Raw genomic sequence first — 14,742 nt, forward strand, 5'->3', positions numbered from 1 at the left:
GCTCCGAAGTGACAGAGAGCCATGCGTATTTGAGGACTAAATTAGGGATTTGCATAGGGGTGGACTTTACAGCGATCTTCGCTGCTGCCTCTGATGCGACGCCGACGCTGCCTTCTCCACTTGCCCTCCACATGTGCCTGCCACCGATCCCCGGTCCCCACTGCTGCCGCGGTCCTCCCCCGCAGCTCTTGGGATCCTCTTCCCCCGCTCTGCCCGACTTCACTTCAAGGGGCAGGCAGGTGGGAAATGAACTTTAACCCCCCCAGTCAGCTGGGGACCAATCACAGTGATCGCTGACCAGGTCCATCCACAGATGGTCCTGGGGGGGGGGGGGGGGGTTGCAGAAGTTGTCCCCTGCTGGTAACAGTGGTACTTCTGCCAGTTAACCTGTAATGCCGCGCATCGCCGGGTTAACTGAATGACTTATATAAACGTCATGATGCACGAACTACCAGCATAACATGATGTTTATATAAGTCATTCTGCGGGTAGGGGTTAAGGACGCAAGGCGGACCTGTACACCCTGCGCCGGTCCCGGTCTATAACGCAGGGTCACGCCGTGACCTCACGTCATAGCGTGTTGGTCCCGGCGGCTAATGAAAGCCGGGACCCTGGGATAATAGCGTGTGGCACTGATCATTGTGCCGCACGCTATTAACCCTTTAGACGCGGCGGTCAAATTTGATTGCCACGTCTAAAGTAACAAAAATACACTCCCAGCAGCTCAGTCGGGCTGATCAGGACCATATTGGTTAACTGCGATGTCCCTAACAGCTAGAACGCAAGAGGAGGGTCCGTTACTTACCTCCGGCGTGTTTGATCTGAAATCCAGGCTTGAGCAATCGACACTGATCATTGCTATGTTAATGCATGGGGGTGATCTGTGTAGAAGATCAATGTGTGCAGTGTTATAGCCACTAGAGGGAGCTATAACACTGCAAAAAAAAAGTGTGAAAAAAGTTAATAAGTAAGAATTACCCATAAATTTACCCATTTTCCCATTAAAAAAAAAAAAACTGTGTAAATAAAAATAAACATATGTGGTATCATCGCATGCGGAAATGTCCAAACTATAAAAAAATATATTGTTAATTAAACTGCACGGTCAATGGCGTACGCGCAAATAAATTCCGAAATCCATAATAGCATATATTTGGTCACTTTGTATATCATGAAAAAATTTCTAAAAAGCGATCAAAAAGTCTGATCAATACAAAAATTGGTACGGCTAAAAACTTCAGATCATGACGCGAAAAATGAGCCCTCATACCGCCCCCTACGCGGAAAAAGAAAAAAGTTATAGGGGTCAAAAAATGAAAATTTTAAACATATTCATTTTTATGCATGTAGTTATGAATTTTTCCAGAAGTAAGACAAAATCAAACCTTTATAAGTAGGGTATCATTTTAATTGTATGGACCTACAGAATAAAGAAAAGGTATCATTTTTACCGAAAAATGCACTGCGTAGAAACGGAAGCCCCCAAAATTACAAAATGACATTTTTTCTTCAATTTTGTCGCACAATAAAAATTTTTTCCATTTTGTCGTGGATTTTTTTGTAAAATGACTAATGTTACTGCAAAGTAGAATTGGTGGTGCAAAACATAAGCCATAATATGGAATTTTAGGTGCAAAATTGAAAGGTTAATGATTTTTAAAAGGTAAAGAGGAAAAAACGAAAGTGCAAAAACGGAAAAACCCTAAGGGGATAAATGACAAACCTTTATTTCCTGGCCAGACAGAATATGCTGTTATTATCCTGTGCACAGACTGAAAGGCTATGATTTGTCATTGCAGTAAAATGGTTCAATAAAAATACTTCTGGTTTCATCCAGCCCGCTCCCTTCGCACATTGGAATTATTGACCATACTTCTAGCATATGTGCAACAAAATTGGTGGCCCGTACAGGGAGTGGGTGAAGAAAATGCGGTCCCAGAAGTAAGGAGAGCAGTTATGCAAAGTTCATAGGAGATTAAGATGTTAACCCTTGCAGCACGGAAAGCTAACGCAGATGGATCTAGAGAGGCTGCAGGATGAAATCAGTGGACACCTGATCCACTTGTCAATGGAGGATCTCATCAAGATTTGCCGATTCATCGAGACCGTGAATTCCGAGGGCCCCCAGTGAGTATGAGCAATGGATGTTGTCAATCCTGTAAGAGGACCGGTCAGAAAAGTGCCTACGATCATTGCTTCAACTGTGGACGATCTGGACATAGAGCAAGGTATTGCCAAACCCACCGAAGCCAGCATGGCAAAGGAAAAAGCTTGCGCCATTTTATGTGGATCATTAATGAGGTGATAGATGAACTGGTCGAAGCTTAAAGTGAGGAGACAGTGGCACCCTTTCTGCAAGCTACAAAAATATTCATTAGTGAGCTAGAGTAGAGGAGAGACAATGTAGAAGTTCAAAGCTGCAGGAAGAAAGACCCCCAACCAGAACAGCAATTGGCCAACTTGAAACAACAGTATTGTACTATGCAGGAGAAGATCCAAGAAACGGGCAGAATAATTGAGCAACAGATTAAAGAACTGAGTACAAAAAGTGAAGACTCGAGTGACAGTCAGTCAAAACCAGAGCCAGCTCCACTTACTCAGAGACTACACCATGGTAGCTTGCCAGAGGTGACAATCAGAAAAGACTTCAAGATCACAGGCCAGATTGGAGAGAAAGAACAGAAGAATAAGCTGTCCTACACCAATCTGATGCACCAAATCGACCTGGGACTACAGAAAGGGTATCCTGAGTTATTTTTATTTAAATAGTTATTTAAAATGTTAATTTTAGTTTGTTTCGTATTCTCATGTACTCTTCTCGACTAAGTTACTTCTGTCTTGCTGACTACTTTCCATTATCTAAGCTAGATCAGCCTCATAAATTATAATCACCTTTGTGACTTTGAGATATAGTGATACAACACTGTCTTTTTATGGTCGAGAGCAATGCAGGACACTTATTTCTACTTCAATATATCCACATAATGTTGTCGAGTTTTTGGAAACAATCATTCTCTCCTTGTTCTCTTTTTCATGTATTTTGATCAAAATACTGTCTCAAAATGTATATTGACATGTTTTACTTACCTGTTAAATTTTCTATAAAAATCAATTGAAAAGAAAGGGTATCCTGAGAATGAGTTTGTCGCAGCAGTGATCAAAGCTATTAGCCCTGGTCTAAGCCTCGGAGGTATGTTGGAGATGAAAAATGGACTGACTCAAGACGAATCTTAAAAAATCACTACAAGAGGAGAACACCTCAGAACTGTACAAGCAACTCCTAAACAATTCCCCAGAAGAGCAATGAAACTCCACAGAATTTCCTGTTCAGAGCGATTGAATTGAAAGATCAGTTGCTATTTGTCTCCCAAGGGTAAGGATTGGATAAACATTTTGGGACAGACTGGACTGAGAAATTACCACATTCAATTCCAATTGAAGCAGTATTTAGACGACCCTTCAATTCCAGATGAGGTGCTTATAGAGAGAACGAATTAAGCTTCTAATATGGAGATAGAAAGGGAACAGAAGCAAAAGAAATCTCAACACAGCAGTTCAATGAAAGGGAAATAATGTCAGTCTAACATCTTACAATGTCCTCAAAAACCAAGGGTCCTGGCAATGACTGCCGACACAACCCCTTGGTCCCCATCACAGGCAAGTAGCCCAACAATGCAACAGCTGTCTAAGAGCAACTCTGAACTGGAAAAGCTGATACTACTGATGCAAAAAGAGATGATGGAGATGAAGACACTTCTCCAAGATTCGGGAACCCATCGACACCATGAATTCAGAGGGCCCCCAGTGGATATGAGCAATGGATGTTGTCAATCCTGTAAGAGGACTGGTCAGAAAAGTGCCTGAGATCATTGCTTCAACTGTGGATGCTCTGGACACAGAGCAAGGTATTGCCAAACAGATGGAGCAAGTACCAACTCATGTGGACGAAGTTACCATGAGACAAATGAGTCTCATTGGGAAAAGGTGTCTTGTGGACTGTGAAATAGATAATACTCCTGTCCAAGCCTTATTGGATACCGGCTCTCAAGTGAGCATCATCAATTAGAGCTGGAGACAGCGGGTTCTGCCACATACAGTGCTCTGATCTTTTGAAGAATTGCTGGGGCCAGGAACCCTCATTGGGAAGGCAGCCAATGCAACTGAAATTCCATTCTCCGGGTGGATTGAGGTAGTTTTTTAACTAACAGCAGGAAGTAACACCAAACAGCTAGTAGTGTCACTGGTGGTATCGGCAGATGAGAAAGTCGCAGAGACACCAACCATCGTGTACAATGTCATAGAAGAACTCTTCAAGGAGACAGCTGTCAAGGAAAGGAGAACCATTACAGGGTTCGTGGACTTACTAGGAGCCGCCTTGGGATTGCCGACCCCAAAAGCAAAAGTCCTGGTGAGTCAACTACAAGCCAAGAGAGAAACTGGTGGTACTGCACTGAAGACTGGTACCAAGATCCAAAGAATTCTGGCAAACACTGTGATGTATATCAGATTTTAGGCTCATGCCAAACTGACCTTGCAAGATCAGACGGTCTTGTTTACACCAGATGAGGCTCATGATGTGCCAAAAGGACTGTATATCGGGGAGACCTTAGTGTCACTCAACAGGGGACAGTTTTCCGAACTATCCATCCCGGTTTGGAACACTGAGACGTGATATTACCAAGTGAGACCAGGATTGGGTGCCTTGAACTCATCAAGAAGACATACCCAGCTCCGGTGAAGCCAAAAGAATCAGTCAGTGTGACCACTCACTCAGTGACCATGGTATACAGTCACCCAGAGGAGAGCCGGATGGTCGAGTGGATAATGTAAACACAAGTCAGTCACCAGCAAGCTACGCTCATCGAGAACACTGAGATCCACCAGTACCTATAGAACACCTACCGAGGAAGACCAACAGATAGTCAACACAATGATAAGGGAGGAATGCCACGCCTTTGCTAAAGAAGATTCTGATGTCGGATGCATCCCTTACCTACAGTTGCAACTATGCCTCAAAGAAAATACACCAGTTAGAAGAACTTACATGTCCATGCCTAAGCCACTACAGCAGGAGGTGAAGGAATATTTGCAGGATCTGCTGAACCATGGATGGATTGCAGAGTCAAAATCATCATACTCTTCACCCATTGTGAGCGTGAGAAAGAAGGACGGTAGGGAGTTTAAACAGAAGTCCATTCCTGACTGTCATCCGATCCTTTGGATCCAAGACATGCTGGACAGCCTAGGAAGAAGTTCATGGTTTTCGGTGCTAGACCAAGGGAAAGCCTACCATCATGGATTTGTGGAGCAATCCAGTCGACCACTGACTGCCTTCATCACACCTTGGGGTCTGTATGAGTGTATCAGAGTATATCAGAATAGGCAAGATCGTGTCCAAAGATGGCCATTCCATGGATCCAGCAGACATTGTGCCTGTGCTGGCCTTGAGGAACAACCAGCCAAAGACTGTTGGAGAACTAAGGAAGTTATTAGGATTCATCTTCTACTATCATCCTTATATCCAAAACTTCCAGGATTGCAAAACCCCTGTATGAATTGCTATCAGCGGAGACAACACCTGCCATTATGTCAGTCCCGGCTCACCAACCTAAGAAGAGGAAGAAGCCATCACCAATATTTAAAAGGTCAACGACCTTTGCATCAGCCTATAGTCTGGACTGACCACCACCAGGTAGTGTTGAGGTCTTAACTCATCCTCCAGTTATGGGCTGCCCGGATTATAGCAAATCCTTTGTCCTGCACTGTGATGCCTCGCAAGGAGGACTAGGAGCAGGAGGGAAAATTAAAAGTGATTGCTTATGGGTCCAGGAATCGCACACCTGCCAAGAAAAACTATCACATGCATTCAGGAAAACTAGCATTCCTCCCAATGAAGTGGGCCATATGTGAAAGATTCCGAGGCTATCTATACTACTGTCCATCCTTTGTAGTCTATACTGACAACAATCCACTAACTTATGTCCTAACAATGGCTAAACGCAACAGGCCATCGATGGGTTGCAGAACTAGCTGACTTTAATTTCAAATATCGCCCAGGAAAAAATAATGCAGAGGCGGATGTACTCTCTTGTATGCCACTAAGTCCTGAACAATATATGCAACAGTGTTCGCAAGGAGTCGACCCCAAAGTCATCCACATCAACAATAGATGGCACCGAAATGAAGGTAGCCCAATATCTAAAAAGACCATCAGGGCAGCACAAAAAGAAGACTCGGTGATTGGTCGGGTTTGGAAATAGAAAAACCAAAACAGGTTCCCAATAAAGCAGGAACGACAAAGTGAACCGCTTGATCTCTTGATACTAATGAAGCAATGGACCAAATTATACCTTGACAAAGATGGAATCATGAGACAGAAAACACCTTCAGGTTCTCAACTAGTGCTCCCAAGCTGTATCATTCATTGGTGTTGAGATAATTGCATGAAGAAATGGGTCACCTAGGAGTTGAAAGGACTGTAAATTTGATCAGAGAAAGATTCTTTTGGCCACACATGCAAAGAGATGCCGAGCAGTACATTAATCACCAATGTACCTGTCTGAAAGACAAACGCCCCAATAAGCCTACCGGAGCTCCATTGAACAATATTATCACCACTTATTCCTTTAAGATGGTCTCCATCGACTTCCTCCATCTGGAAACCTACAAAGGAGGTTACGAGTACATACTAGTAGTGATAGACCACGTCACCAGGATTGCTCAGGCCTATGCGACCAAAAACAAATCAGCCAAGACTGTTGCCGAAAAGATATTCAGTGACTTTGTCTTTAAATTTGGATTTTCTACTAGAATTCACCATGACATGGGGAAAGAATTTGAAAACCAGTTATTCTTGGCTTTAGGAAAACACTGCCAGATTCAGAACTTCCATACGACCCCATATCATCCAGAAGGTAATGAACAATGCGAAAGATTCAATCGGACTCTGTTGTCTATGCTTCGAACCCTGTCACCAGATTCCAAGAAAGACTGGAAGAACTCACTTGCCCAGGTAAAAAACACATACAACTGCACCAGAAGGGAAACTATGGGGTATTCTCCATTTTTTCTACTGTTCGGGAGATCTCCAAGACTACCAATAGACAGTATGTTTGACACCCCAGTAATGGAAAAATATAAGAATCACTCTGAGTATGTAAAAACCTGGACAGATAGGATGACTGAAGCCTATCAGGTCGCTTCAAAGGTAGCTACCCAAGCTGCGCAAAGAGGAAAAGTACACTACGACAGAAAAACTCATGGAGTAAAACTCTCACCTTGCAGTAGAGTCCTTGTAAGAAACCTTACTGAAAGAGGAGGACCAGGAAAACTGAGATCATTCAGGGAAGACACTGTGCATGTGGTCCTGAGAAAAATATGTGACGATAGCCCAATGTATGAAGTAAAGCCAGAAACTGGAGAAGACCGAACCAGAATTCTGCACCGCAATTTGTTATTGCCTTGTGATTACTTACCCATCGGCCAAGGTCAGCAGATACCTGACAGCCCCCATGCCAGAAGGCGAGGTCAAGGTTCAAACACTCCTCAACCAGTGACACAGATATCGGAAGGAATATCAGAAGGTGAGTCAGACCTTGAACAATAGCAATGGAGATTGTTCATACCTGTAACCCAAACAGATCACACTAGGGAAGACAGAGAACTGAATGCGGAAGCAGCGGAGTTCTCCCGTCGCCAGTTGGAAACAAGTGAGGAAAATACAGAGGAAAATACAGAAGAAGCTACAGTGGAAACTACTGAGGACGAGTCTGTGATTCAACCAGAACACAGGTGAAGAAAACTCCTCACCAGAAAAAGCCACAGAGACAGTTGACCATGACGAAGGTGAGTTTGAAGACACTTCGGATGCTTTTCCACTACGCAGGATACAGCCCAGCAGGAACAAGAGGCAACCAAAAGTTCCGACTTCCGAAACTTTGGGTCAACCCAGTAGTGTTGCCAGGAATGCAGCAGTACAGATAATAGACTATGGGGGAGATTTATCAAAACCTGTGCAGAGGAAAAGTTGACAGTTGCCCATAGCAACCAATCAGCTCGCTTCTTTCATTTTTAACAAGGCCTCTGCAAAATGAAAGAAGCAATCTGATTGGTTGCTAGGGGCAACTGGGCAACTTTTCCTTTGCACAGGTTTTGATAAATCTCCCCCTATGTTGGTACACAACCAGTTTGCCCTATTTGGTACTTAAGTTCAGACTATTTTACTGAGGGCTTTAAAAGTTGGTAACCGTATCCAGGCCTATAATGCTATTGTTTATTAATGTCTACTTATGTTGAAAATGTTAGATGTTATGTTTTGTGGTTAACAAAAGGAAATTCCTTGCACTTCTCTTGCAGACATAACAGGTAAAATAACTTCGAATGATGGGACTAGGTAGAAGGGAAAGTCGTCCGACAACAACCAAAAACAACAACAGTAGAGAAAACGAATTAGTTATGCCGTATTGTATCAATAACGTACCATGGGTATTCCACCTTGTTAAATGGGGAAACAAAAACTGAAATAATAAGGTGTCCCCTAGTTTTCCCATTAACTCTCGTCTTCACAATAACGTACACAAACATGTGTTAAAGAGGTTTTACTAGTTGGCTGGAGGCCACAATATTCCACCAGGCTTCATGTGTGCCGGGTAAGAAACTGTGACGTAACTGGGAGTAGATGTTACAGAGAGTACAGTTCCTCAAGTAATGATATTTCTACTTAACCTTGGCTCCCTATGGTTATTGGAAGATGAGCACGAGAATGTGGGTCTCATACTAAAATCTGCATATGTCGGGGACAACATCAAGGTGTAAGGTACGTAAGGTATGTCAAAAACAGGCACCCCCTAAAAATAAACTAATACATATTCATTACATGTCCAGCTGTGATAATAGGAAAGTTAAATCCATTGCCATTCAACTAAATCGCCAGTAGATGGCAGCAGAGAGTTTAAAGCCTGAATGACATAGTTCTGCAAATAACGGGGGGGGGGGGGGGGGGGGGGGGCTGGGGGCTGGTCACGCTTAAATGCGCACTGTCAGATGCCGAAACTTTTGATATGTTGTAAAGCATGTATAATCAATAGGTTTTGCAATTTCTTTCACTTAAAAATTTTCAGTATCTCATACTGAAAAAGACAGTCAGACAACTGCCCCCCTGTCTGCTTGGACACATACTAGTCCTGCTGTGTCCATGCATCATCACCTATGTCATGGACACACTTCCTTGATTGACAGCTGTGAGCGCAGGGCTCACAGCTGGAGGAAAAATCCTCCCACTGTCATCTTGTGTCCCGCTACTGTCAGTGAGGACAAGCTGGGAGTTGTAGTTTTGCTAATGTTAGGGCAGATGTGAGCAGCCAGCATACTGAAGGAGGGGGCGGAGACCTGCACAGTGAGGCCACGCCCCTCCCTTTGAGAGGAATTCAGACTAGTGAGCTAAATTAAACATGTAAGAAAAAAATAAATAAAGGTACTAGACACATAAAAATTTGTTACACATGGTCAGGATTAGGTACTGAGTGATATATTTTAGAAAAATGCTTTTTTGTTGGATCTGACAGGTACACTTTAAATTACGAACTTTTAGCTCCTGGCCGGACAGAATATGCTGTTACTATCCTGTCCACCAGACTGAATGGCTATGATTTGTCATTGCAGGAAAATTGTTAAATAAAAATATTTCTGGTTTCACCCAGCCCGCTCCCTTTGCACATTGGAATTATTTACCATACTTTCAGCATATGTGCAACATATACTCCATTGACCGTGTGGTTTAATTAACATTATATTTTAATAGCTCAGACATTTACTCTAGTGGTGATGCCACATGTGTTTATTTGGGCTAGCCGGCTAGCTTATTTCTTGCATGTAAATGCAGCAATAAACTTTAATCGTAGCGTTAAAGTGTACCTTTCGTTAACAATAACTTTTATATAATGTAGATAATAAAATTATTGGGGGATTAATCAAAACCTGTGCAGAGGAAAAGTTGACCAGTTTACAATAGTAACCAATCAGATTGCTTGTCTTTGTGTCTCTATGATGAGTCCAAATACAGTTAGGGCGGACAAGCAAGGCCCTGTGCAGGCTTCTGGATTGTCAATCATCCTTCTGTGTGAGTTGGGAGCGTGTCACAGAGCCTCACTGCACAGAGCCCTGCTTGTCCTCAGTGTATAGAGCCCTGCTTGTCCTCAGTGTACAGAGCCCTGCATGTCCTCAGTGTACAGAGCCCTGCTTGTCCCCAGAGTACAGAGCCCTGCTTGTCCTCAGTGTACAGAGCCCTGCTTGTCCTCAGTGTATAGAGCCCTGCTTGTCCTAAGTGTACAGAGCCCTGCATGTCCTCAGTGTACAGAGCCCTGCTTGACCTCAGTGTACAGATCCCTGCTTGTCCTCAGTGTACAGAGCCCTGCTTGTCCTCAGTGCACAGAGCCCTGCTTGTCCTTAGTGTACACAGCCCTGCTTGTCCTTAGTATACAGAGCCCTGTTTGTCCTCAGTGTACAGAGCCCTGCTTGTCTTCAGTGCACAGAGCCCTGCTTGACCTCAGTGTACAGAGAGCCCTGCTTGTTCTCAGTGTACAGAGTCCGGCTTGACCTCACTGTACAGAGCCCTGCCTGTCCTCACTGTACAGAGAGCCCTGCTTGTCCTCAGTGTACAGAGCCCTGCTTGTCCTCAGTGTACAGAACCCTGCTTGTCCTATGTGTGCAGAGCCCTGCTCGTCCTCAGTGTACAGAGCCCTACTTGTCCTCAGTGTACAGAGCCCTGCTTGTCCTCGGTGTACAGAGTCCTGCTTGTCCTCGGTGTACAGAGCCCTGCTTGTCCTCGGTGTACAGAGCCCTGCTTGTCCTCGGTGTACAGAGCTCTGTATTTAGTCTTTTTACAGATTTACCCAGGCAATAGATGCAGGGCAAAAATATACATATTTTTTTAACAAATGAATGGGTTAAAGGCTGGAAAACCCGTTTTCCTCCCTACCATAAACATTGAGGAGCCCTGTGATTGTAGATAAGCATGAGTCTGCATGTGACAGTGCTCTACGGGTTACAGAACTGCAAGGTGACTTCTAAACCTCTGAATAATTTACTATGGAGGTTACATTACTACTTGTAATATACACTTCCACTGTTAGCCTACTGGAAGGATTGGTATGACGGTCCCACACATTTTTCTTTTCTTGCATTATTATTACCTTAAATTCTCTGAACTGCTACTTCCCAGCACTGCAAACATATATCATAATCCAGTAATGCTGTACAACTGTACAATGGAATAGACTGTATAGTATGTAATAGACTCAATGTAAACACAAGTCAATTGCCATAGTCATACAGGAAGAGTTTAAAGGGTACCTCTCATCAAATAAACTTTTGATATATTTTAGATTAATGAATGTTGAATAACTTTCCAATAGCATGTTAATGAAAAATATGCTTCTTTCTATTGTATTTTTCCCGATCAGTCCTGGCAGCAAGCATTTCTGACTCATGCTGGAGTCCTAAACACTCAGAGCTGCCAGCCTGCTTTGTTCACAGCCAAACAGGCTGTGAACAAAGCAGGCTGGCAGCTCTGAGTGTTCTCCTTTGTGAACAAAGCAGACTGGCAGCTCGTAGTGTTTAGGACTCCAGCATGAGTCTGAAATGCTTGCTGCCAGGACTGGTAGGGAGACCCCTAGTGGTAATTTTTTCAAAGTGGAAAATTAAATAGAAAGAAGCATATTTTTTAATAACATGCAATTGTAAAGTTATTCTGCATACAATAATCTATAATATATCAAAAGTTTTTTTTGATGAGTGGTACCCTTTAAAGCTTCTCGGAGACATGGGGTCCTACTTGACTTAAACCCTTAAGGACCAGGCCAATTTTCACTGTAGGACCAGAGCATTTTTTGCACATCTGACCACTGTCACTTTAAGAATTAATAACTCTAAAACGCTTTTACCGAATATTCTGATTCTGAGATTGTTTTTTCGGGACATATTCTACTTTATTTTGGTGGTAAATTTTCGTCGTTACTTGCATCCTTTTTTGGTGAAAAATCCCCAAATTTCATGAAAATTTTGAAAATTTTGCATTTTTCTAACTTTGAAGCTCTCTGCTTGTAAGGAAAATTGATATTCCAAATACATTTTATTTTTATTCACAAATGCAATATGTCTATTTTATGTGGGCATCATAAAATGGACAAATTTTAACTTTTTGAAAAAATTAGAGGGCTTCAAAGTAGAGCAGCAATTTTCAAAAATTTCATGAAAATTGCAAAATCTGAAGGGACAGATGTTACAGAACTACAACTCACAACATGCCTGGGCAGTCTAGGCATGCTGAGAGTTGTAGTTTGGCATCATCTGGAGGGCTACAGTTTGGGCACCACTGTAACAGATGTCGCAAAACTACAACAAGAGTTGCAGTTTGGCCTTCCTAGTGGTTGCCACATTAAAGATCACATTACTTTCACTTTCATTCCCCCCCCCCCCCCCACGTCGCTTCCCTACCTGAGCCAGGATCCAGCAGTCTGCAGCGACCATCAGCTGTTCCCAGGCATCTTCTCCTGCAGGTACCGACCTCCATCTTCTCCACATGTTCCCCGCGACATCCAGGGGTGCGCAGAACGGAGGAGTCACACCCCCTCAATGCAAGTCTATGGGAGGGGGCGTGACTCCCCCGTTCTGCCCACCCCTGGATGTCGCGGGGAACATGGGGAGAAGTTGGAGGTCAGTACCTGCAGGAGAAGATGCCTGGGAACAGCACAAGGGGGCGGAGTCGTGATGTCACAATACTCCGGCCCCGTGGTCATTAGGCTTTAGACACGGAGCGATCATAGATTCGAGCAGCTGAGACAGGTGGCTGCTGCATGAGAGATTGCGGGGGTCCCCAGTGGCGGGACCCTGTGATCAGACATCTTATCCTCTATCCATTGGATAGGGGATAAGATGTCTTAGGGCCAGAGTACCCCTTTACGCAGGCAAGACATGTTACGCAGGCAAGACATTTTTTAACAATCTCAGCATGTGAAGGATTTGGGAGGCTTCTAGTTGTTGGAAGGGTAGATTGGTGATGTTTTACATGCGGATGGTGTTCATCTGAATGCCATTGGTACAGACATTTTCCTGTCAGGTTTGCGGGTTGGCATTGAGGATGCTTTGCTGCATCTGTGTTGGGGTGGTCGGATGGATGAGGAGAGGACTCAGCCACCTCTCTTGGTGGTCTGAATTGCCCTGAGAAAAGTTTTGGAGGTATCCACATCCACACTGTAACAAAGCAGCCCACATTTGTGCTCTGGGCTTCACTCTCGTGCTTGTGATTACAACGATGCATACATACCTACCTGTATGTAAAAACATAAACTTAACAACGTGGTCAGATTTGTGCCCCCCATAACCGTGACGGAGGCCATGCCTTTAGAGGGCATGCCCTACAATGAATTAATTAAGAAAAAAGGGAGGGTTGGGAGGGGTCAGCAAAACGTCACGTATGCCCAGACAGTATGTTCTGGGGTGTTATATACCCACGCCCCCTATACACAACTCCCAACACCCCGCCTAGAAGTGCAGGGGGTGGAGAATTCTCCAGCCCCCCGCACAAATACAGCCTGATAGGCTTAACACTTGTGCTCGGGGCTTCACTCTCGTGCTCGTGATTACAACAATGCATACATACCTACCTGTATGTAAAAACATAAACTTAACAAAGCGGTCAGATTTGTGTCCATAACCGCGATGGAGGCCACGCCTTTAGAGGGCAAAAGTAAATCTGGTAGGATAAACAGCAGCATTCGTAATCATAAACCAACACCACAATAACTAACACAAATAAATGTATGACTTTAACTTGAACGACAGAAAATAGGATCTGTGAACTAGCTGTTTTAGTAATCGATGCCTAAAACTGATGAGCCATGATTGTCACGCCTATTCTGAAAGAAGCGAGCAGGTGCTGGAACAGGACCAGGCTGACGTACTAGCTGAATATGCATCTTTAACATATTTAGTTATGACATCATGGCAAGAGTGAACCGATAGATACCTGTCAGAGATAACATGAAGACATCCAAATCCCTGCTATTAAGAGGCAAAAATAAACTGTTAGCAAAATTACCCACAATAACAAACTACATGACAGACCTATGGTGATAACAAACTTGTGGCACCATATGGCCTGAAAACCAAACTACACTTGAATAAGCTGTTACGGCGAGCGCTCCGGACGGTCACACTGGCCTTTGTTACACCGAGCGCTCCGGGTCCCCGCTCCTCCCCGGAGCGCTCACAGCGTTCTCCTGTTCGCAGCGCCCCGGTGAGACCTGCTGACCGGGTGCGCTGCGATAATGTCCCCAGCCGGGATGTGATTCGCGATGCGGGACGCGCCCGCTCGCGATGCGCATCCCGACCCGCTTACCAGACTCGTTCCCCGTCTGTGCTGTCCCGGCGCGCGCGGCCCCGCTCCCTAGGGCGCACGCGCCGGGTCTTTGCGATTTAAAGGGCCGGTGCGCCACTGATTGGCGCATGGGTTTTAATCAGTACCTTCACCTCTGCACTTCCCTATTAATACCTCACTTCCCCTGCACTTCCTTGCCGGATCTTGTTGCCATTGTGCCAGTGAAAGCGTTTCCTTGTGTGTTCCTAGCCTGTGTTCCAGACCTCCTGCCGTTGCCCCTGACTACGATCCTTCCTGCCTGCCCTGACCTTCTGCTACGTCCGACCTTGCTCTTGTCTACTCCCTAGTTCCGCGCCTATCTCAGCAGT

This window comes from Hyla sarda, chromosome 7, assembly GCF_029499605.1.
Source record: "Hyla sarda isolate aHylSar1 chromosome 7, aHylSar1.hap1, whole genome shotgun sequence".
NCBI classification, from domain to species: domain Eukaryota; kingdom Metazoa; phylum Chordata; class Amphibia; order Anura; family Hylidae; genus Hyla; species Hyla sarda.